The sequence below is a fragment of the Mobula birostris genome, chromosome 5, assembly GCF_030028105.1.
Source record: "Mobula birostris isolate sMobBir1 chromosome 5, sMobBir1.hap1, whole genome shotgun sequence".
NCBI classification, from domain to species: domain Eukaryota; kingdom Metazoa; phylum Chordata; class Chondrichthyes; order Myliobatiformes; family Myliobatidae; genus Mobula; species Mobula birostris.
Window position 1 is genome coordinate 143,443,231 of NC_092374.1, and position 25,754 is coordinate 143,468,984.

A 25,754-nucleotide genomic window follows, 5' to 3' on the forward strand; every position below is an offset into this window, starting at 1 on the left:
CTTCATTTTCAGTCTGATAGTGTGCATTGTCAGCTTGATAACATCTCTTGTCACTAGCTGCCACAGACCACCAGCAGTAGGGTCTGAATACTGACTCATTGTGGGAAAAAAGTTATGCTGGCGTCTGCCCACCCTTTCAGAAATGATTATCCTTAACTCTGAGGAAATGCCTACAAAGAAGGGAAGTTCACAATGGGATCAAAGATAAAGACAATTTCTCATGGCTGACTATAACATCTGGGATGTTGCTGGTATATATCAATGTTTAATGGTGGTGTCCCTGGTATATTTCAATGTTTAATAGTGGCGTTTGTGTAGGGAAGTTGGAATTGTCTAACCAATTTAAATTTCAAACAACTTGAAGGGAAATGAAACCCATGGTGTTCTATTGGTTTTTAACATATGAAGCAAAACACTTAGTGAAGTAGCCACCATGGCCGTCAAACATACACTGTTATTCACTGAAGTAATAGCTGATTTTCTACCTCAGCTCTACTTTTTTCTCCTATTCCCTGGCTTCTTGATTTCCTTAATAACCAGAAGTATATCAACATCTGTTCTGAATGAACTTAACGATTGAGTTCCCACAGCTCATTGGCATAGAGAAATCCAAATTCACCATCTTCTGAGTCAACATAGTTTTCCTCATGTCAGTGTTATATGGCCTAACCTTCTTCTGAAACTGTGATCCCTGGTTCAGGACTCCTTCAGCATGAGAAACGTCCTGCCTGACTCTACTGATCTGAATATTGATTAGAGCAGCACGGTTGTGAAGCAGTTAGCATGCCCCTGTTAAAATACCAGTGTCCTGGGTTCAACACTTTAAATGTCTGTAAGAAGTGCATACGCTCTCCCCTCCACCATGTGAGATTCCAACAGGTTCTCTGTTTTCTTCCCATATTCCAAAGATTTACGGTTTAGGGCTAGCAAGTTGTGGGAATGCTATGTTGGTGTTAGAAGCATAGCAACACCTCCAGGTTACCCAAAGCAGATCCTTGAACTGTGGTAGGCGTTGTCACAAATGGCAAATTTCACTGTATTTTTCAATATACAGACAACAAATAAAGCCAATCTTTATCTTTCTCTTTAAATAATATAACTTTCAATGAGGTCATTTTTCATTCAATTCAGTTCCAATCAATAAAGATTTCCTGACACCACAGTTGTAGGCCAAATCAAAGATGGTGATGAATCAGCATATAGGCAGGAGCTTAAAAATCTAGCTGAGTGGTGTCATAACAGCAACCTCTTACTTAATGTCAGCAAGACCAAGGAGCTGAGGAGGAAACCAGAGGTCCATGAGCCAGTCCTCAGCTAAGGATCAGAGCTGGAGAGGGTCACCAACTTTAAACTCCTTGGTGTTATTATTTCAGTGGACTTGTTCTGGGCCCAGCACATAAGGAAAATTATAAATAAAACAAAGCAGTGCCTCTAATTCCGTAGGAGTTTATGAAGATTTGGCATGACATTTAAAACTTCGACAAACTTCTATTGATGTGTAATGGAAGTATATTGACTGGCAGCATTATAGCCTGGTATGGAAGCACCAACGTCCTTGAATGGAAATCCTGCAAAATGTACTGGTTACGGTCCAATCCATCACAGGTAAAGTCCTTCCGGTCATTGAGCACATCTACATGAAATCGTTATGGTTATGGTTATGGATTTATTGAGTATGCCCATAAGAAGATGGCTCTCAGGGTTACAGATGGCGCTATATATGTACTTTGATAACACATTTGCTTTGAACTTTGGACTTTTTCTACTCATTTCCGTTTCATATGGCATTCCCACCAAAGAAAGAACCAAACTATTTATTCTCTGTGCACTAATTCTAAATTCATTTGTAAAATGTAAAGCCCTTCATGATTGCAAAAAATGATCCTAATCAAACTTGATCATTTGCTTTCACCTTGCCCATTGCCAGTAAATATTCAAATGCACTCCGCATCTTGCCACTTAAATTGATTAGTTCAATAGGTGTCATATCATGGTAATAATTTTACGAAGTATCAAAGGTTTATCACAAAAGCATTACTAGAATTTGGAACAAGATTTATAAAACTATTTAAAAATTACTGTTGAATGTATTAGAAAATAGAAATTTGAGAACATTTATTTCTCATGGTTATTGAACAGTCCCCTGGGGCAATAAAATAGAGTCTTGACCTCTTAATATATCTCGCTGAAGCCTTGCAAATGATTGGATGCCTGCACTGCAATTTTTTCTATAACTATAACACTTTATTCTGCATTCAGTTATTGTGTTCCCTTGTACTACCGTAATGCACTATTGTAATGAACTAATCTGTATAGATGACATACAAAATGATATTTTTCACTATACACGTGACAATAAATCAATTTACCATTTTACCAGTTTACCAATTCACCGATTTTAATGGCATACATTTTATTTTATCAATTGGTTGATGTTAGGAATATAATTTTGTAAGTTAACTTTTAGCTCAAATTGGACAATTATCTTTTTCCTAATTTTTATTTTGGCTTTTCTTCCAAAATTCAGACTGACAAATTGGATCTCATACTGGAATAACATTCAAGTTTTCATCTGCAGATTTTTTTTTGTGTGGTGAGCCCAGTTAATTAAAATATTTTCTGCACCATTTACTTTATAAAATATTTGGCTCCATAAAACACTGGAAATGTGAGCTAATATATGCTGATTGGCACATCCGAATGACAGGACCACCAGAGCATTTCCTAAAATAAAAATAGAAAATTCTGGAACTACTCAGTGCATCGGGTAACATTTAGTGGAGACAGAAATAGAATTAAACACAAAATATTCTGCAGATGCTGTTGTCAAAGGAACACTCCCAACGCGCTGGAGGAACTCAGCAGGTCAGTCAGCATAAGTTGAAAAGGTTAGTCGACGTTTCGGGCCGAAACCCTTCATCAGGGCTGAAGGAAGAACTTTGGGAAGGGTTTGAAGAATGCTGGTAGTTGAAAAAAACAGTAATTTGAAAGACAAAGGGGTGGGGGAGGGGAAGCAGGGAGGTGATTGGCAGGAGAATTCTATGTTCATACCAAGGGGCTGGAGACTACCTAGACGGTATATCAGGTGTTGCTCCTCCAACCTGAGTTTAGCCTCATCATGGCAGTAGAGGAGGCCATGTATGGACATATCTGAATGGGAATGGGAAGCAGAGTTGAGTGGGTGGCTACCGGGAGATCCTGTCTGTTTTGGCAGACGGAGTGGAGGTGCTCGACGAAGCAGTCCCCCAATCTGTGTCAGGTTTCACCGATGTAGAGGAGGCCGCACCGGGAGCACTGGATGCAATAGATGACCCCAACAGATTCGCAAGTGAAGTGTTGCCTCACCTGGAAGGACTGTTTGGGGCCCTGAATGGTGGCAAGAGAGGAGATGTAGGGACAGGTGTAGCAGTTATGCTTACAGGGATAAGTGCCGGGAAATAGAATTAACATTGCAGGTCAACAGCCCTTCATCAGAACTGCAGTGGTGAGGAAGTTGCAGAAAGATGGAGAGATACCAGGAACGTCTGTGGCTGAGCAAGAACCAAAGGTGTTCAGGTGCTATCATGCTTTTGTAGTAATTCAATTAATCAATGTGTTAGAAAAGGAACATTAAAAAGCAAGCAAACAAAAAAAAATTGCTGAACCTATGAGATCCAAAAAAACAGAATTTGCTGAAAATCTGAAACAAAAGAGAATACTGGAAATGCCCTTCAGATCAAATGGTATCTGCAGAGAGAAGCTAATGATCTTATGTCGGAATGAGCTGGCTCTGACACAAAGTCTAAAAGCTGGTTATCATTTGCAGTTGAATTTAGTGTTGAGTCTCATGAGCTGTAGCGCACCTCGACAGAAAATGGAGTACACTTCCTCAAGCATTACTTGGACTTTGCTGGAACAGCACAGGAGATTGATAGAGAGGGAATAGAGAATTAACATGGGAGGTAATTGGAAACTCGTGCTTATTTGGCAAACTGAACAGCAGGAAGTTACCCAGGACAACACACACAAGATACTGGAGGAACTCAGCAGCCCAGGCTGCATCTATGGAAAAGAGTATACAGTCAGTGTTTCAGGCCAAGAACCTTCACAAAGAAGTTACCCAATCTGTATTTGGCTTTGCTTATGTAGAGAAGACCACATCATGGGCACCAAATAAATTAGATTAGATCAGGAGTGTGACTCTCCTCTTCCTCTATTTCTCACTCTGACCTTTTACCTCTTCTTAACTGCCTAACACATCCCCCAGGGTTGCCTCCTCTTCTCATTTTTCCTATGCTCCATTCTCCTGTTCAATCAGATTCCTTCTTTTCCAACCCTTGATCTTTCCCACCCACCTTGCTTCACCTATCACCTTCCAGCTAGACCTCTTCCCCTCAACCCAACCTTTCCTGCCATTTCCTGAATGAGTGCTGTTGGCAACAACATGGGTGGTGTGTATGGAATTGTGAGCCAGGACATTTCATGAAACTGTCAGCTTGAAGACTGATATGCCATTTTCCTGAAGTTAGTAATTAAAGTGGCAACTTTTGAAGATATGCTACTGGAAGCTACATTAAATGTAGAACACAGAATAGTCCAGCACAGGAGCAGGTCCTTCAGCCCACAATGTTGTGCTGAACCATCTAAAAGTAAATTTAAAAAAACTGCTCCCTTCTACTACACAATGGCCATGTCTCCCCATCTTCCTCACATTCATGTGCCTATCTAAACGTCTCTAAAAGCCTGTAATATATTTGCCTCTACTAACATACCAGGTAGTGCATTCCAGACTCTCTGTGTAAAAAAACTTGCACCTCACATCTCCCTTGAAACTACCCCCCTCACCTTCAACGCATGCCCTTTGTTATTAGACATTTCAACTCTGGGGGGGAAAAATATACTTTATCTACACCTCTCATAATCTTACAAACCTCTATCCAACCACTCAACTTCTGCCACTCCAAAGTTCACTAATAAAGCTAGTTTCCATTCTTAAGCAAGTGTTTTTTTTATTATGCAATCAGAGAGATAAAATATGTGCCATGCATATGGTAAATTTTTTAATGGAAAGTAAACAAGTATTTTAATAAAGCACAATCAATGAAAAATATCAGAGTTTTCTATGAAGTTTTCTGCTTGTCCAGTTGCACAAATTAATCTCCTATCCCTCAATCAATTGATGCAAATAGACCTGTGATTAACTGTAAACGGAAATGATTATATTTCATTGTGTCTGAATTCAGTTATCAAAGTTGTTCTTATGACCAGCTCTTTACTTTGTTTTACTTAATGAGTTCTATTTTTAGATGGTACTTCCTTCTGATCCAAATGAAAAATAGGCTGATCAAAATATCCAGTGAAAGGAGTTTATTAACTGTGGAGCACTCCATAATTAGGCCTATCTCAAGCTTTACTTCAAACAAACGGATAAGGCTTTACACATTATGTAGGACCGGGTAATGTTTTATGGTGATACATTACTATGGAATATCTGCTGTACTCTCATCTGACACGATGTTACTATGTTTATTCATGCTGTGAATAGAATTGTTCTCTTTCAAATCAAATCAAGATGAGGAACTAAATTGCAATGGAAGACAAACTCATTTCATGGAATTCTAATAGCCATCAGCAAAAAGAACTTCTGTCTTACCAGTTTTGATCTTTGGCCATTCCCCTTAGCAACAAGTTAACCCCTTTGGATACTGCTGGGGAGGCAGGGGGTGGGGAGGGGCTCCTTTCAAGGCATCGCAGCAGCAGCCAGGCCAGTGGCACTCTGGCCAACTCTGAGGCTCAGCAGGGAAAGGTAAAGTCAGGTAGAGCGATAGTGACAGGACACTCAATAGTCAGGAGGATGGAGAGCAGATTCTGTGTCTGCAAAAGTGAAGCTAGGATGGCATGTTGTCTCCCAGATGCTAGGGTTCAGGACATTTCAGAGCGGCTGTAGAATATTTTCAAGAGGGAGGGTGAGCAAGCAGAGGTCGTGGTGCACATTGACCACCAAGACATAGGTGGAAAGTTCTGCTCAGATAGGAAAGAAATTGAAGAGCAGGACCTCCGAGGTTGTAATCTCTGGATTACTCCAGCTGCCACATGCTAGTCAGGGCAGGAACAGCATCACAGAACAGATGAATGAGTGGCTGGGGAACTGGTGCAGGGGGGAAGGGTTTCAGGTTCTTGGATAATTGGAACCCTTTCTGGGGCAGTGGTGATCTATACAAGAGGGATACCTATACTGGAAGGGAATCTGGCCGGGAGGTTGTCTAGTGCTACTCAGGAGAGAGTTTAAACTATTTTGGCAGTGGAATGGGAACCTGAGGACCAGGACAGAAAGTCGAGGGGTGGAGAGGAAAATAGATATAAGGGCCAGTAAATGCAGGCAGACGCAAAGTGATAGATTCAATGGGACAGAGTGTTTGAAATCTGTGTATGTTAATGCTAGGAGCATTAATGGCAAAGGTGGTGAACTTAGAGCATGGATCAGCCTGTGGACAATAATGTTGTGGCCATTACACAGACTTGGTTGAGAGAATGGCAGGAATGGGTGCTTAATGTCCAAGGGTTTCGATGTTTTGGAAAAAGAGGTGAGTAAAGTTGCGGTACTAATCAGGGACAATATCAGAGCTACACTCTGAGGGGACATAATGGAGGGCTCATTCATTGGGTCTATATGGTTGGAACTCAGAAATAGGAAGGATACAACCACTGTGCTGGGATTGTACTACAACACCCTCTCCCCCAACCTCACCAATAGCTGCTGGGTACTGAGAAACGGATATGCAGGCAGGTTAACGAAAGGTATAAAAACAATAGGATTGTTGTCATGGGAGATTTCAAATTCCTTCACATAAACTGGGACCTTCTGAGTGCAAGAGGTTTAGGTGAGACAGAATTTGTTATATGGATCCAAAATATACAAAGATAGTCCAACAAGAGGAGGTGCTGGACTGGACCTGGTGTTGGGTAATGAGCCTGGCTATGTGTCCGACCTTTCAGTGGGTGAACAGTTAAAGAACAGTGACCAGAAGTCCTTAAGTTTTAAAATAGCTATAGACTAGGATAAGTATGGACTTCACAGTAGATTTTTAAATTGGAACAGGGCAAATTTTGAGAACATTAGGCAGGAAGTAGGGAGAGTTAATTGGGAACAATTGTCTTTGGATGTCAACATCTGACAAGTGAAGGGTGTTTAAGGGCCAAATGCACAGGATACAGAACAGGTATGTTCCAGTCAGAAGGAAGGACAAGGATTTTATGGCAAGAGAACCTTGGATGTTGAGGGAGGTGATGAATTTAGTCAAGAAGAGAAAGGAGAAGTATGTAAATCTTTGGAAACTAGAATGAAACGGAGCCCTTGACGATTATAAAGAAATCAGGACAGAACTGAAGAAGCCAGAAGGGGCCAAGAAAAGTCCTTGGGAAGTAGGATTGAAGAGAATACCAAAACATCCTATGCATACATCAAGACTAAGGTGAAAATTAGGGAAAGGGTAGGACCAATCAAGGATGTGGGCAAGGTCCTTAATGAGTGCTTTAAATTACTATTTACCAAGAGAAGGACACGGAGGGTATTGAGCACCTCTGCTCCACTGCCAAAAGTAAAATTTCCCGGTGGCCAACAATTTTCATTCCTATCCCTATTCGCATTTTGATATATCGGTCCATGGCTTACTCTTCTGCTATGATGAGGACACTCTCAGGGTGGAGGAGCAAACACCTCTTATTCTGTATAGGTAGCCTTCAATCAGATTCCTTCTTCTCCAACCCACCCACCTGGCTTCATCTAACATTTTCTAGTTAATCCTTCTACTCCTTCACAACTTTTTTATTCTGGATTTTTCCATCTTTCTTTCCAGTCCTGAAGGCTGTTTATAATTTTGATAACACTGCCTGGCCAGCTCTGAGTTCCTCCAGCATTTTGTGTGTGTTGCTCTGGATTTCCAGCATCTGTAGAATGTCTTTCATTAGGGAGATCAGTGCTGAGTATATTGATATGCCTGGGCACTTTGACGTAAAGGAGGAGATTGTGTTGGGTCTCTTGAAGAACATTAAGGTGGATAAGTCCCCAGTCCCTGATAGGGTATAAACCGAGATTATTGAAAGAGACAGAAGAAGAGATTTCTGGGGCTTTGATCAATAGCTTTGTGCCCTCTTTAGCCTCTAGCGAGATCAAGGAGGACATGTCGTAGCAAATGCTGTTCATTAATGAAGAAAGGAACCAGTGATAATCCTTGTAACTATAGACTGAGTCTCACATCAGTGATAGGGAAGTTACTGGAGAGAATCCTTGGGGATTGGAGTTATGAGAATTTGAACGACCATGGCACAATTGGAGTGACTCAGCATGACTTTGTGTGTGACAAGTTGTGTCTTACTAACTTGATTGAGTTTTTTGACAAAGTGACAAGGATGATTGATGAAGTCAAATCTGTGGATATTGTCTACATAGATATGAGTAAGGTGCTCCTTCATGGGAGGTTCATCCAGAAGATTAAGATACATGGGAATCATGGTGAATTGGCCACTTGGATTCAGACTGGCTTGTCTGTAGAAAGCAGAGTGTAGGGACTTATTCTAGCTAGAGGTCTGTCACTAGTGATGTTCTGCAGGGATCTGTACTGGGACCTCTGCTATCTGCAATGTATATGTAGATAAGTGGGTTACTAAGTTTGCAGATGATACAAAGATTAGTGATGTTGTGGAGAGTGGAGAAGTTTTGCGAAGAATACAGTGGGATATAGATCAGTTACAAATATGAACGGAGAAATGGCAGATGAAATTTAACCCAGCCTAATGTGAAATGTTGCACCCTGGTAGGTTAATAAAAAGGCCCTTAACTGTGTTGATGAGCAGAGGGATTCTGGGTTCCAAGTTCATAGCTCCCTGAAAGTGGCTACACAGGTTAAGTAGATGGTTAATAGGCACATGACATGCTTGCCTTTTTTAGTTGAGACATTGAGTTCAAAAGTCAGAAAGTTATGAACCTCTAATTAGGCCATGTCTTGAGTATTGGTCACCACATTACAGGATGGATGCTGAGGCTTTTGAGAGGGTGCAGAAGAAGTTTATCAAGTTGTTTTCTGGATTATCGTCTAAAATCTAAGGGCATGTGCTATAACAAGATTTGTACAAACCAATGTTGTTTTATCTGGAGTAGTGGAGGCTGAGAGGAAATGTGATAAGAGGTCAATAAGAACATGAGAGGCATAGATAGAGTAGACACAATATCTTTTTCCAAGGGTTGAAATGTCTAATACCAGAGAGCATACAATTCAGGTAAGGGGGTAATTTCAGAAGAGAAATATAGGGTAGGTTTTTTATATAGAAAGTGGTGGGAGCCTGGAACGGGCCTCCTGTGGTGGTGGTAGAGGAAGAAACAGTAGAGAACTTTAAGAGACATTTAGATAGGTACCTGAATGTGAGAAAACTGGAAGGACATGGATGTTGTGTAGGCAGAAGAGATCAGCTTAGTTAGCCACTTGATTACTAATTTAATTGGTTCAGCACAACATTGTGGGCTGAAGGGCCTGTTCCTGTGCTGTACTGTTCTATGTCTTTTCTATCCAAAAATGGAATAATTATATCAACTATTCAGAACAGTTGTAACTCCACTGCTATTGTACACTTATAATATACATATGTAAGTTGAGTTCATTTCAACTGTGATATATTTTAAATTTCAATAAATATAAATCCAATACTTTGATTTTAAACAGCATTGCATTTTAAAAAAAAATATTTGTAATATTGCATTACATTGCTACTCATACCATTATGACATGCCATTCATCTGAAGCACACTGTATGTTAAGTTTAGTGTCTGAAATGTTAACTCTGATTATCTTTTCAAAGATGATGCCTGAGTTGCTAAAAATTGTCAGTATTTTCTGTTTCCATTACTTGTACAAAACTTGCTGACTTGTCTTTTATTTATAAATCCCTTTGTTTTAGCAGGTACTACAATAATAAAGGTTATCTTAATGCTAAGTAACACTGCCATTTACCGTTTCTCTAGGAGTCACATTCAAGAGTGTCAGGGAAGTGAAGCTTGTGCAGTGAAAATTGTGACTGAGAAGGTGCTCAGGAAGCTTAATGGTCTGAGGGTGGATAAATCTCCTGGAGCTGATGGAATGTACCCTTGGGTTCTGAAGCATATGGAAAGAATATGGAAACATTAACGTTGATCTTTCAAGAATCGAAAGACTCTGGCATTGTACTGGATGACTGGAAAATTGTAAACGTTACTCTGCTATTTAAGAAGGGTGGGAAGCAGCAGAAAGCAAACTATAGACCTGTTAGCCTGACATCAGTGGTTGGGAAGTTGTTGAAATTGATTGTTAGGAATGAGATTACAGAATCCCTGGAGGCACATAACAAGACAGGCCAAAGCAAGCATGGTTTCCTAAAAGGAAAATCCTGCCTGACAAACCTACTGCAATTCTTTGAGGAAATTACAAGCAGGGTAGACAAAGGAGATACAGTTGATGTGGTGTACTTGGATTTTCAGGCCTTTGACAAGGTGCCGTACATGAGGCTGCTTAGCAAGATAAGAGCTCATGGAATTATAGGGAAGTTACTAGCATGGGTGAAGCATTGGCTGGTCGGCAGAAAACAGAGAGTGAGAATAAAGGAATCCTATTCTGGCTGGCTGCCGGTTACCAGTGGGGTTCCACAGGGGTCGGTGTTAGGACCATTGCTTTGTACAATGTATGTCAATGATTTGGACCACGGTATTAATGGATTTGTGGCTAATTTTTCCAATGATACAAAGATAGGTGGAGGAGTGGATGGTGTTGAGGAAACAGAGAGCCTGCAAAGAGACTTAGGTAGTTTTGGGGAATGGGCAAAGAAGTGGCAAATGAAATACAATGTTGGAAAGTGTATAGTCACACACTTTGGTGGAAGAAATAAATCAGCAGACTATTATTTAGATGGGGAGAGAATTCAAAATACAGAGATGCAAAGGGACTTGGAAATCCTTGTGCAAGATACCCGAAAGGTTAACCTCCAAGTTGAGAAGAAGGCAAATGCAATGTTAGCATTCATTTCTAGAGGTATGGAATATAAGAGCAGGGATGTGATATTAAGGCTCTATAAGGCACTCATGAGACAACACTTGGAGTATTGTGTGCAGTTTTGGGCTCCTTATTTTAGAAAGGATATACTGATATTGGAGAGGGTTCGGAGAAGATTCACAAGAATGATTCCAGGAATGAAAGGGTTACTGTATGAGAAACACCTGGCAGTTCTTGGGCTGTATTCCCTGAAGTTCAGGAGAATGAGGGGGGAGCTCATAGAAACATTCCAAATTTTAAAAGGCCTGAACAGATTAGATATGGCAAACTTATTTCCCATGGTAGGGGATTCTAGGACTTCAGGATTGAAGGATGTCCTTTTAGAACTGAGATGCAGAAGAATTACTTTATTCAGAGGGTGGTAAATCTGCGGAATTAGTTGCCACAAGCGGCTGTGGAGGCCATGTCATTGGGTGTATCTAAGGCAGAGATAGATATGTTCTTGGTTAGCCAGAGCATCAAGGGGTACAGGGATGAAGGCAGGTGAGTGGATGACTGGAGGAACTGGATCAGCTTACGATTGAATGGCAGAGCAGACTCAAAGGGCAGAATGGCCTACTTCTCCTTCTATATCTTATGATCTTTTGGACTAAGTCATTACACACTACAATTACTTTGATCATTGAAGGACTGAACAAATTATCAATTAGAAAACTCATTCTGTGGATAGGGATGGAACTGATGCATATTCAAACCCAATGTAGTTAAACATCAATCTCTTTCTAATCTCCTCTCAGTGCATTACAAATGAATCATTGTTTTTAGATTTTTAACCTTTTTTTCTTTCACCAAATTCAATATCTTTTATTCAGCTTTAAGTATTTTTTCCTATACTTCAGTTGCAGAAAGTGTCCAATTTACTCATTGAAAGTCAATCCCCCACAGGAGGCAGGGATTTGCCCATCTAAGGAGCATTGCAGCCCCTCCCACTATCTACCATTTAGCTGACGACATTACGGCACTGATAGAGTTTAAATCAAGCACAGAAGTCACGCAGCATTTTTTCACTCTCGGAGTCACCACGAGTTGATCAGTGATGACATGGAAACAGTAAGCAATGGAGGTGCGATGCAATGAAGAGGGCCTGGGCCCACATTTTTGATAAGTGTTTGCCATTGTCCGTCTGTTTAGTATCAGTTTCGTCCTGCCACTTTGGGTGCGCACTTTAGATAAATATTTGTAACCGAGTATAACTTGAAGGGTTTACTGAATGTTTGGTGTTTGTCTTGTCCTGTAAGTAAATAGTTAGTTTACTTCCCAGCAGTGAGTGTCCCTGCCATTGAATCCGCAAATCTGATTTCATACAACAACTTCTTTGAAAAATGTTCATCTTAAAGTCACCTTCAAAATTAGTGAACACTCTGTCTGTGTTGGGTGTTAAATGATGAAGTAGTGTATCTTTCTTAGAATCTGGTTGAATTCCTTGGGTGGTTTTCAATCTGTAGTCCTTTTCCCTCACAGATTATCGCCTTATTTTCAACGTGTCAGAGAGACCCATGCTACTCAGTGCATGAAGAATTCTGTGACTGAATAAACAAAAAAGATAGGTATGTTATGTTTCTACTTTAGAATGCACTGTAGCAATGTTGCTTAGAAAGCATTATCCCTCTTTCAAAGAACTCTACAGCTTCTGAAATAAATGATACAGCCTGGTGGCACTGACACCAATCGTCATGAAGTGCTTTGAGCGACTGTTAATGGCACACATCAAAAACTCTTCCTGCCACACTGGGCACTTACCAACTTGTTTACCAACAGAATTGCTCTCTTACTGTTGCCATAGCACCTGTTATGCACTTGGCCCTGATAAACCTAGAGAACAAGGACACTTACGTATATCAGAATGCAGTTACTGGATTTCTCCTCCCACACCTCTCTCCCTGTTATCCTCAACTGGGGTGCTCCCTAGGGCTGTTTGTTGATCCTACTGCTGTGCACAATGCTCACACATGACTGTATGGCCAAACATCCAAGCAATCACATTGTCAGGTTTGCCGATGATAAACAGTGGTTGGGGCTCATCGCCAGCAATGATGAGATGGCCTACAGAAGAGCTTGAAGCCTGGTGCCTTTTCCTCTTCCTCAATGCCAACAAGACAAAGGAGATAGTTATCGACTTCAAGAAAACACGCACCACTTATACCAATCTTCATATCAGCAGCAGCAATGGAAACTGCAAGCAGTTACAAACTGCTGTCAGTGCTCATTTCACATCTCCCACTATCAAGAAAGATAGGTCCCAGACCACATCTCCCACTATCAAGAAAGGTAGTCCCCAGACCACATCTCCCACTATCAAGAAAGGTAGTTCCCAGACCATATCTCCCACTATCAAGAAAGATAGTTCCCAGACCACATCTCCCACTATCAAGAAAGATAGATCCCAGATCACATCTCCCACTATCAAGAAAGATAGGTCTCAGACCACATCTCCCACTATCAAGAAAGATCACCAATGCATCTATTTTTCTGAGGAAGCTGAAGAGAGCTAGTCAATGCACACCAATACTCACAATCTTCTACAGATGCTCTGTGGAGGGAATCCCCAAATGCTGCCTCACTGTGTGGGACAGAAGCTGCACTGCAGTAGATAAGAGGACTCTACAGCGGGTAGTTAAAACAGCTCAATGCATCATTGGCACCAGCCTACCTACTATCAAGGATATTTATGCAGAAAGATGCCAGAAGAAGGCCAGCAATATCTTGAAGGATCCCACTCACCCTGCTCATGGAGCTGTACCATCCACATTACCACTCGAAAGTAGAGGATCCATATCTTGATTCCTATCTCAGAAATTTTAGACATGTGAATTGTCAAAAAAAAAGGATCAGTTAAAATTCCTTAGAAAGAGTTCCACTCCCACCAGGGAGGAGGCTATGTAGCATTCACATGAGGACCACCAGACTCAAAAACAGCTATTTCCCCCAAGTCTACAGGTGGATCGACACCTTCACTTATTAACCCACTGCACCACCCCCGATCAGCACTACATACACATAACCTGGCATCACTTTATGTACAATCAATCAGTCTTTGTATAACAAATTGTGCTTTGTAGAATTGCTTTTATTTTTATGCTTACTGCATTTTTTTTTTTGCTTATTGTGTTTTCCTATGTTACATCAGAGCCGGAGTAACAATCACTTCATTCTCCTTTACACTAGCATACTGAAGAATGGCAATAAACAATCTTGAATCTTGAAAGCAGTGTGACTGTAGCATAAACAGCACATTGGCACACAGTGTTCCCTACCTGTGCATGTTTTGACTTTCACTGGATATAGATGGTGGAGGACTGCATGGAGGGCAACATGAAGAGTGTGGTGCATTTATGGCTTTTCTTCAACTTAAGTAAATCTCATGGGTGAGTGCCATTCATCCCTCATTAGAACAAATGAACTGTTTGATCTGCGGAAAATCCCTTCTGCTTTCTGATGCCAGAAGGTGTACTCTAATGACTAGAGGTGCCAAATCCTTGGTTTTATCATCAATTTACAGAATGAATGCAAGACTTTTGTTCAAGCTTTCAAACGTATTACAAACATTTACATTCCAATTAATCCAGTGTTTACCGCCTCAGTGATATTATGTGTTCAAATGTCTGGATTTATTCTCATCTCTCCAATTGTTAATCTTGAATTTTAGATTAAATTCTGTAAGTTTTTTTTCAACTTTCTATTGTGATATTTTCAGTCTGAATTATAACTTCGGAAATTATTCAATCTTTTTTGAAAATGTTCACAAAGTAAGGACCACAACAATGATTATTCATTATATTTCAATATTTGGTTTAACAATGTCTAATTTGTGATAGAAAAGGACTGGCCTTGAAATATTCACAAATTCCAATTCCATTTTCCAAAATATTTGCAAATAGCTCACTTCACAGAAAGGTTCAAAACCACTTAGAGCAAAAATATCAGTGAAAGATTTTCACTGGAAAGGAGTTTCTTTGAATAGCAGCTATAGTAATATGCACAGGAAAAAAATCTACAATAATAGGTTTGAGTGGCTTTTTAATAGGATTCAATTTACAGTCAATAAACCCAGAAATTAATCAGTACCCCACCATAGTCTGATAAAACCAAGGGTCTTTAGTTGTATAAATATTATTCAATGAGTTCATGTGAATACAAGAGAGTGAGTATAATAAACAACAGGAATTCTGCAGATGCTGGAAATTCAAGCAAGTAACAGATGGGATACGAGGGGGAGGTGGGGCCCAGCGGAAGTTAGAGAAGTCGATGTTCGTGCCATCAGGTTGGAGGCTACCCAGACGGAATATAAGGTGTTGTTCCTCCAACCTGAGTTTTCTTCATCTTTACAGTAGAGGAGGCCGTGGATAGACATGTCAGAATGGGAATGGGACGTGGAATTAAAATGTGTGGCCACTGGGAGATCCTGCTTTCTCTGGCGGACAGAGCATAGATGTTCAGCAAAGCGGTCTCTCAGTCTGCGTCGGGTCTCGCCAATATATATAATATTATATATAATATATATAATAACAATAAGAGTGAGTATAATCATGGATTTTCTAATCCTCTTTGCTACTTGACTGCCCATGGAGCTGTACCATCCACAATACCACTTGAAAGTAGAGGATCCATATCTTGATTCCTATCTCAGAAATTTTAGACATGTGGATTGTCAAAAAAATGAATCAGTTAAAATTCCTTAGAAAACTGAATATTATACATCAATATGCAATTAGTTTAGTTTTAACAGAGAGCAAATGCGAGAAGTTTAAAGTTGTTATTTTCTATAACTGACACATAACCCCGTTGAGAATGTGTAATTCCAATGAAATTGTTTTCCCACTTGAAATCTTGTTAAAGTGAAATGTGTAATCCCATTGTAACTATGGAGTTTATATTTGACCACTTGGCGTGTAATTGAGAATTGTGATTCTCTAACACTTTACAAATTGTATCAGACAGCTGATACAGATATCACGTAGCAGAGAGAAGGGTGTGAAAGTTAATGTTAAATTCATAGATAAATTGCCATTAGAATTGTTTATAGTTTATGGAATTTTACTTTAAAACTAAGATATCTCAGCTCAAGTCAAGAAGAAAGGTGTCGATACATTGTTAGTAGATAAATCCCTGGGTAGATTTGCATTCACATTTGTAACATAAAGGCTTAGCGAGAAAGGGATGGGTATCTTAGTGTTCACTGTTACATTAAGATTATTAAAATCTCTCAGTCACAAGAAAGGCTACGTTTACAACAAATAAGATATCTTGGTCTTTCATCATTTATTAAAATAATTGCTTATGAGGATCTCTGCACAGCCACTAGTCATCAATTACTCGTCTGATGTAAACATAAGTGTGCAGTGGGAGACATTCAGTTCTGCAAACCTTATTTTTATTCTGCATCAACAACAAGTAGGTCACATAAGATCACATTTTAAACTGCAAAAGAAAATTCTGCACATTGTACCCAGTGATTTGTGGGATATTATGTAGAGTATCAGACATAATGGCTAAATACCCTGCTCCTATAACCACACCTGCCAGTGTGTTTTGTGGCTAAAGTGCAGCCTTACACTGGTGAATGGCAGCCAGCTCTTTAGTGTGGCCGAGTGATGCAGGGGACTTTCAATGCAGACAATTAGTTACACTCTCAGGACGGCCTAAAACCAGATGATGCCCATCTTCCAGGTTCATCCCAATTCAAAGCAGATGACACTATTGGGGCCACCGAATATCTGAATGCCTTTGATGTTTATAAATAGTAGAAGTACTTAAAATCTGCAAAAATACACAAATATGAAAAATAAATAGAATTTAATACTCAGCATATGTAAAGGTATGGGGAATAGAGGGGTAGAAACAATGTGGCTGAACAGCCTGTCCCTGTGCTGTACTGTTTTATTTTCTAAACTAATAGGCACACCAAAATGCACTTACGAGGGGTGATTGATAAGTTCATAGCCTAAGGTAGAAGGAGTCAATTTTAGAAAACCTGGCACATTTATCTTTCAACATAGTCCCCTCCTACATGTACACACATAATCCAGCGGTCGTGAAGCATACGGATCCCTTCTTTGTAGAAGTGGTCCACAGCAGGGGTGATTGATAAGTTCGTGGCCTAAGGTAGAAGGAGATGAGTTATTAACTTCAAACTTTCTGCACTATCACTCAAAGAGTTGAACTGCACGTGCATGTAACGAGAGCATCTTGGACTTCCAGGTGGTCCATAGCAGGGGTGATTGATAAGTTTGTGGCCTAAGGTAGAAGGACATGATTTGTACCGCTCTTGTTACATGCATGTGCAGTTCAACTCTTTGAGTGAAAATGCAGAAAGTTTGAAGTTAATAACTCATCTCCTTCTACTTTAGGCCACAAACTTATCAATCACCCCTGCTGTGAACTACTTCTGGAGGTCCAAGACTTCTACAAAGAAGGGATCCGTATGCTCCACGACCGCTGGACTAAGTGTGTAAATGTAGGAAAAATAAATGAGCTAGGTTTTCTAAAGTTGACCCCTTCTACCTTAGGCCACGAACTTATCAATTGCCCCTCGTAATAACATTGAAAGTAACTAATCCTAAATTACTGCACTTGCATTCATCTTAATTTATATAAATGGGCTGTTGAGTCAGCACAGGAGCTAGCTTGTCACGGGCTCAGGCCTCTGTAGTCTGATACTGGGGAAAACTGCAGAATGCACAGCAACAATGTTCAACTGAATCCGCTGGCACAACATGGCAACACTGACAACCAGTGGCTAATGCTAGCTTAAACCAGCTAGTAAAGGAACCTGAGCATCACAAGGAAGATTTGCATCTAATTCTCCCTGATGTTGCAAAAATTGATGTTCCATTTTTGTTAGCTTCCAAAATGTTATCTACTCCGGCCCTACCTGCCTTCTTTCTCTTTTAAGCTAGTCCCTCATGACTGATGGTGACTTACTTCTATCCTCTTTCTTTCCAGGCCCAGAGTGTGTTGATGTGACAGGGCCCAGGTCCTAGTGTGAGGGGCGACACGATGATTTGAACATTTGAAGATTGGAACAGATGGACTGAAAAGGCAGGGAGCTAGGACAAAAGGCAAAGAACGGGCTGCTTGTGCTCACTGCTCCTCGACGTTTACTTGGCTTTGCACTAAACTGAGGCTGTAGCCTGTAGCCTGCAACCTGCTTCGGCTACTCCAGGCTTCCATTGTTCAGAACAAAAACAATTGGTTTTGGTATTACTACCTTTATTGTTGGTAAGATTTGTTTTTTCTCTCTCTCTCTCTCCTTCTCTCTACTCATTGGATTAGTGATGGCCAGTGATGTAGTGGCAAATGACTCGACTTCAAGGTGAATGATCCTGAGTTCGAATCCGGCCAGCTCCTTGCACGCATTTCATCTGCGCTGGGTTGAACGTCAATCTAGCACAACAGTCTCAAAAAAAACAGACAAACGCTAAAGAAATCACGAGGTCGCTGCCCGATTACCCACAAGGAGTGCAAAGTAACAACAACAATATTTGGTCTTATTTTTTGATGGGTTCTTTTTGGATTTCTTTGTTTTGTGGTTGCTTGTAAGGAGAGGAATTGTCAAGTTTGTATAATGTATTACGTACTTCGATAATAATTGTACTTTGAACTTTGAACTTCCTTTTGGGATCCAAAGTGTCTGATGAGGTAACAGTTGGAACCACAGACACTGCAACAACTGAGTTTTATAATGGTTGACAGGGTATAATGCTGGAAAATTTGTGAAGTGTTACACTCCATTTTCTCTAATGCTGGATGACTCTGTTCTGAGCAATATGCGCACAATTTTGGAGAAACTCAGCAAGGAGTTCAAGCTGGCAGGTGATAGGTGAGACCAGGTGAGGGGGAAAGGTGGGCAGCTGGGGGAGTGGCTCTGAAGTAAGAAGCTGCAGCTGACAAATGGAGGAGGTAAAGGAACTGGCAAGGAATCTAATAGGATAGGTGAGTGGAATAAGGGTGATAGGGAAGAAGGAGGGGCATCAGGGGAAGTGATAGGCAGGTGAGGAGAGAAAAGATGTGAAAGAGTAAACAGAATGGGGAATGGAAGGAGAAGGCATTAAAATTATGGCAAGTTAGGGAAATTGATTTTCATGCCACCAGTTTGGCGGCTACTCAGATTAAATCTGAGCTGTTGATTCTTCAACGTGAGTGTGGTAGTAGAGGAGGCCATGGACTGAAATGTCAGAAGGGAAATGGGAAGTCAAAATGAAATGGGTGGCCACTGGGAGATCCTGCCTTGTGTGGAGAACAGAGCAAAGGTGCTCAACAAAGTGAACTAGTCTCTTCGATGAAACCTCTACACAATCACACTACAGTAATTTACAGCCTTATTAGATTAATGAAAACAAAATACAAAATACAAAATAAAGACCTGGTTGTTACTCACCAAAATTTGTCTTAAATGACAATTCAGCAGCAGGAAATTGTAATATGGATGAGCCTATGTTACTTGCAATGTGGAGACATTGAGTACTGAAACTCTATCTGGTCTTTTCGATGTAGAGGAGGATCTCACTGCCTCACCTGGAAGGACTGTTTGAGGTCTTGAATGGTGATGAGAGAGGAGTGCAGGGGCAGATTTAGCACTTGTCATGCTTGCAGGTATACAAGTATGTGCCTTGATGATATGTATCCCTCCCAGACTACATCAGTTCTCACCGATGTAGCAGAAGCCACCCTAGGAGCAGCAGAAACAATACATGATCCCGGCAGACTAACAGGTGAAGTGACGTCTCATCTGGGAGGATGGTTGGGGGCCCATGAGTAGAGGCGAGGGAGAAAGAAGGAGGTGTAGGGGCAGCTGGCACTTGTCACGCTGCCAACACACCTGCCCATGGCCTTCTACTGCCACAATGAGGCCATTGTTCAGGTTGGAGGAATGAAATCTCATATTCTATCCGGGTATGAACATCAATTTCTCTAATTTCTGTTAATATCTTAAACCCTCTGATTTTTTATTCTCCATTTTCACCCCTTTGCTTTTCCTCACCTGCTCATCATTTCCTTCTGGTGCCCCACCTCCTTCCCTTTCTTCCATGGTCCATAGTCCTCTCCCATTAGTTTCTTTCTTCAGCTCCTTACATCTTCCAACTATCACCTCCCTACCTCTTCTAACTATCACCTCCCAGCTTCCTAGTCCATACCCTATTTTATATTCTAGTACTCTTGAGACGAATGCTAACATTACATTTGCCTTTGTCACCAGCGACTCAACCTGCAGATTAAATTTAGGGAATCTTGCACAAGGACTCCAAGTCCCTTTGTGCTTCAGTTTTTTGAATTTTCTCTCCCCGTTTAGAAAATAGTTTCTGCTTTTATTCCTTCTTCCAAAGTGCATGACCATACAATTCCCGACACTGTATCCCATTTGCCACTTTCTTGTCCAATCTTCTGTCTGTCTAAGTCCTTCTGCAGCCTTCCTGTTTCTTGAACACTACCTGCCTCTCCACCTGTGTTCATATTGTTTGAAAACTTGGTCACGAAGCCATCAATTTCATCATCCAAATCATTGCCATACAATGTAAAAAGAATAGTCCTAGTACTGACTCCTGCTAAGCACCTTCAGTCCTGTATTCATCACCCTTTCTGATTTTGTCCCCCTGTTACACTGCAACTCATTCCAATGACTGCAAATTTCCCCTATCCTCTGCCTGTCCTTCCTGACAGTCTCACTACACACTGCCTCTGCTTGTACACAACTGCCCCACCCTCAGCCAATCAGTTAGTTTTCCATTCTCCTATCAAATTAATTTAAACCCTCCCCAAAAGTTCCAGCAAACCCGCCCACAAGGATATTGGTCCTCCTTGGGTTCAGGTGTAAGATGTCCCTTTTGTACAGGTCATACCTTCCCAATGATCTGGAAATCTGAACCCCTGCTCTCTGCTCAGCCTGCATTCATCTGTAAATTATCCTATTCTTACCCTCAATGGCACTGGGCATAGGCAACAATCTAAAGATTACTACTCTGGAGGTCCTGCCTTTCAGCACCCTAAGTTCTCTCTTCAGGACTCCTCCCTTTTTCTGCCTATGTCATTGGTCGCAATATGTACCAAAGCTTCTGGCTGCTTACCCTCCTCGTATAGAATGCTATGGACACAATCTGAGAGTTCCCTGACCCTGACACCTGGGATGCAACATACCATCCGGCTGTCTCTATCGCACCCACAGAATCCCGTGTCTAATTCCCTAGCTATGGAAACTATCACTACTGTAGTCCTCTTCACACCTCTGTGCCAGACTCAGTGCCAAGGACCTGATTGCTGCAGACGCCTTGGTAGATTGTCCTCCTCAACAGTATCCAAAGCAGTATACATATTATTGAGGGGAATGGTCATAGGTTACTTTGCCCTGACTGCTCATTTTCTTTCCCTCTCCTGACAATCACCCAGTTACCTGCATCCTGCATCTTAGAGGATAACCATGTCCCAGTTGCTCCTATCTATCACCTCCCCAGTTTCCTGTATGATCTGAAGAACAGGCAGCTCCAGTTCTTTAGCACATTCTCTGAGAAACTGCAGCTCAGTACATCTGGTACAGATGTGGTTTTCTGGGAGGCCACAGGTCTCACAGAATTCCTACATCTTACTCAAAGAGCACAACACTGCTCCTGTAGTCATCCTCGCTATACTAACAGAGGAAAATGAAAAAGAAGAAAATTTCCAGATAGTTATATTACTCAAGCCTGCTGTTGCCAAAGCCTGATGAACCAAAGCCTCCCCACTCCAACACTGGTCTACTAACACAATGGCCGCTCCACTTGTCCTTGCTTTATTTTTATTTGCCCTTGCTAATGAATAACAATTGACTGGGCTGCTGGAAAACGGTGAAAGCCCATGAATGCTCCTTTTTAAATTTCACTCACAGACCTGCGTAGCCTCCTCTGTCATTTCTGATTCAACTGAGCCACTTCAAAAACTAAGATTTTAAATAATATAATTTCAGTCTTTCTGATAAAAGATTTCAAATCACATCACTTCAATCTGGAATCTGATCTGGGAGCCAGATGCTGAAGACTCCCAGTTAGGCAATTCACTCAGCTGTTTGATGCCTGGAAGGGGCTGTTGGAAAACTGTCCCAAAATTAGGTTCATATTGTTGAATCACTCAGTGTTTTTCGCAGGCAGATCAATCTTCTTAGCGTCACTGGTAACAATTGCAAAATGGCGCACTTTTATTTTGGCTTTGGATGAAAATGTAAGAACATTGTTAGAATGTTAATTATGCTCTTGATCTCTCCTCCTCTTTATTTCTATTTATCCATATGGTCATGAACTAACTTTGCACTTAAGGGCAGAGATCAGAGTCAGAATCAGAATCAGGTTTAATATCTCTAGTATATTTCATGAAATTTGTTAACTTCAGCACAGCAGCAGTACGATGCAATACATGATAATAGAGAGAAAAAATAAAAATGTAGTACAAAAGTAGTGCAAAAAACAGGAAATAAAAAATAGTGAGGTGGTGTTCATAGGATCAATGTCCATTCAGAAATCGGATGGCAGAGGGGAAGAAGCTGTTCTAGAATCACTGAGTCTGTGCCTTTAGGCTCCTGTACCTCCTTCCTTATGGTAGCAATGAGAGAGGGCATGTATTTCATGGTGGGGGTCCTTAACAATGGATGCCACCTATTGGAGGCACCACTCATTGAAAATGTCCTGGATACTACAGAGGCTAGCGCCCCTGATGGAGCTGACTAATTTTATGAGTTTCTGCAGCTTACTTCAATCCTGTGCAGTAGCAACCTCTTCCCCTATACCAGACACTGATGCAGCCAGTTAGAATGCTCTTCAGCGTACATCTGTAGAAATTTGCTAGTGTTTTAGGTGACATACTAAATCTCCTCAAACTCCTAATGAAATACTGCAGCTGCCTTACCTTCTTCATAGCTGCATCAATATGCTGGGTCCAATGTCCTCAGAGATACTGACATACAGAAACTTGATTCGGGATTCAGGAAACTTGATTCACACACTCAGAGATTCAGGAACAGCTTCTTCCCCTCTGCCATCTGATTTCTAAATGGACTTTGAAGTTTTGGACACTACTTCAATTTTAATATACAGTATTTCTGTTTTTGCACATTTTTAAAGAATCTATTCAATATAGATTGGTTAAATTCATTAACTCGTTTGTTTATTAAGTTTTATTTAATTTATTATTTTTTTCTCTCTCTGCTAGATTATGTATTGCATTGAACTGCTGCTGCTAAGTTAACAAATTTCACGTCACATGTCGGTGATAATAAACCTGATTCTGATTCTGAAATGGTTCAGTCCCTCAACTTCTGGCCCTTTATGAGGACTGATGTGTGTTCCCTCATCTTATTCTTTCCGAAGTCCACAATCAACTTTTTGGTCTTATTAACATTGAGTGCAAGGTTATTGCTGTGACACCACTCAAATAGCTCATACTGTATATCTCACTCATGTACGCACTCGCCGAGATTATGCCAACAATAGTTACATTATCAGCAAACGTATAAATGGCATTTAAGCTGTGGAGTTGAGACAGTGAATTGGGAATTTTCTACCAGGCTTGAGATTCGTGATTGGGTAAAGAGGTTTTGTCAAGGAAGCTTCTGCACAATGAATATCGAATTGCATCTCAACAGGAATTCATGAAAGTTTGACCCAATAGCCACAATGTAAACAATTTCTAGTGGCAGTTATGTTCATGTCATTGCCCAATGCATTTCTTCTCAATACTAATATGTTTGTTCTAAAGCTTAGTCCAGTTTACCAGCCTAATTGAGAACAGCAACCTGAGGATGTCTCAAGGACTGTATATTGGGGACTTGCTCATATCTACATTTCAAAAATAATTAACTAAACCAGGACACAAGATCAGAATCAGAATCAGGTTTATTATCACTCGCATGTGTCGTGAAATTTGTAACTCAGCAGCTGCAGGTCAATACAATACATAATATAGTAGAAGATGAAGAAAGGAATAAATAAATAATTAAACGAATAAATAAATAAATTTACGGTATATACATTGAATAGATTAAAAATAGTGCAAAAACTGAAATACTGTATATTAAAAAAGTGAAGTAGTGTTCAAGGGTTCAATCTCCATTTAGGAATCGGATGGCAGAGGGGAAGAAGCTTTTCCTGAGTAGCAATGAGAAATGGGCATGCCTGTCAAAATGCTCTCCATGGTACATCAATTGAAGATTTTGAGTGTTTTTGTTGACGTACCAAATCTTTTCAAACTCCTAATGAAGTATAGTCACTGTCTTGCCTTCTTTACAGCTGTATCGATATGTTGGGACCAGATTAGGTCCTCAGAGGTTTTGACACCCAGGAACTTGGAACTGCTCACTCTCACCACTTCTGATCCCTCTATGAAGATTGTATGTATCCCTTCATCTTACCATTCCTGAAGTCCACAATCAGCACTTTTTTCTTACTGATGTTGACTGCCAGGTTGTTGCTGCAACACCACTCCACTAGTTGGCATATTTCACTCCTGTACGCTCTCTCGTCACCACCTGAGATTCTACCAACAATGGTTGTACCGTCAGCAAATTTATAGATGGTATTTGAGCTATGCCTAGCCACAGAGTCATGGGTATAGACAGAGTAGAGCAGTGAGCTAAGCACACACCCCTGAGGTGCACCTGTGTTAACAGTCAGCGAGGAGGATATGTTATCACCAATACGCACAGATTATGGCCTTCAGTTAGAAAGTCAAGGATCCAATTGCATAGGGAGGTACAGAGGCCCAGGTTCTGTAACTTATCAAATGTGATTGTGAGAATGATGGTGTTAAGTACTGAGCTATAAACAATGAACAGCATGCTGACATAGGTGTTTGTATAGTCCAGGTGGTCTAGGTGTGTGTGAAGAGCCATTGAGATTGCATCTGCCATTGACCTGTTCTGGCAATAGGCAAACTGCAGTGGGTCCAGGTCCTTGCTGATGCAGGAATTCAGTCTAGACATGACCAACCTCTCATGTGTTTCATCACTGTAGATGTGAGTGCTACTGGGCGATAGTCATTAAGGCAGCTCACATTATTCTTCTTAGGCACTGCTATAATTGTTACCTTTATGAAGCAAGTGGGAACTTCTGCCTGTAGCTGTGGGAGGTTGAAAATATCCTTGAATATACCACCAGTTGGTTAGCACAAGTTTTCAGAGCCTAACCAAGTACTCCGTCTGGCCCTTCTGCCTTGAGAAGATTCATCCTTGTTAAAGACAGTCCAACATCGGCCTCCAAGACAGAGATCACAGGGTCATTGGGTGCAGTGGGGATCTTCGCAGATGATCCCTGAATATACTTTGTCAACTTGGTACTTCCAACAGAGACACACCTTTCTGATTATATCCTTGACCATTTACCATAGTTACCTTTGACCTCTGACTGAATTGGCATATTGGTTTGTATGGGTAGCTTCTACTGCAGTTTTTCTTTAGGTTTTCCGCAAACCCATCCAAGAAGGGAAAAGTACCACTCAGTACTTCTGTAAAAAGTTTCATTTTAAATACAGCCACACATTATAAGTAAAATAAATACAAGCACTGTAAATTATATAGCATATAATGTTACACAAAATTACTAAAAATATTATATAAAATATTAACAACTTCAAGACTCTTCTATGAACACTGCATGCATTTTACACCTGATGGTATATTACACTGCTCTACCAGTGAACTATAACTCTTATTATTTCCGTCTCTATCTCTAGTTTGCAGAATCCTGA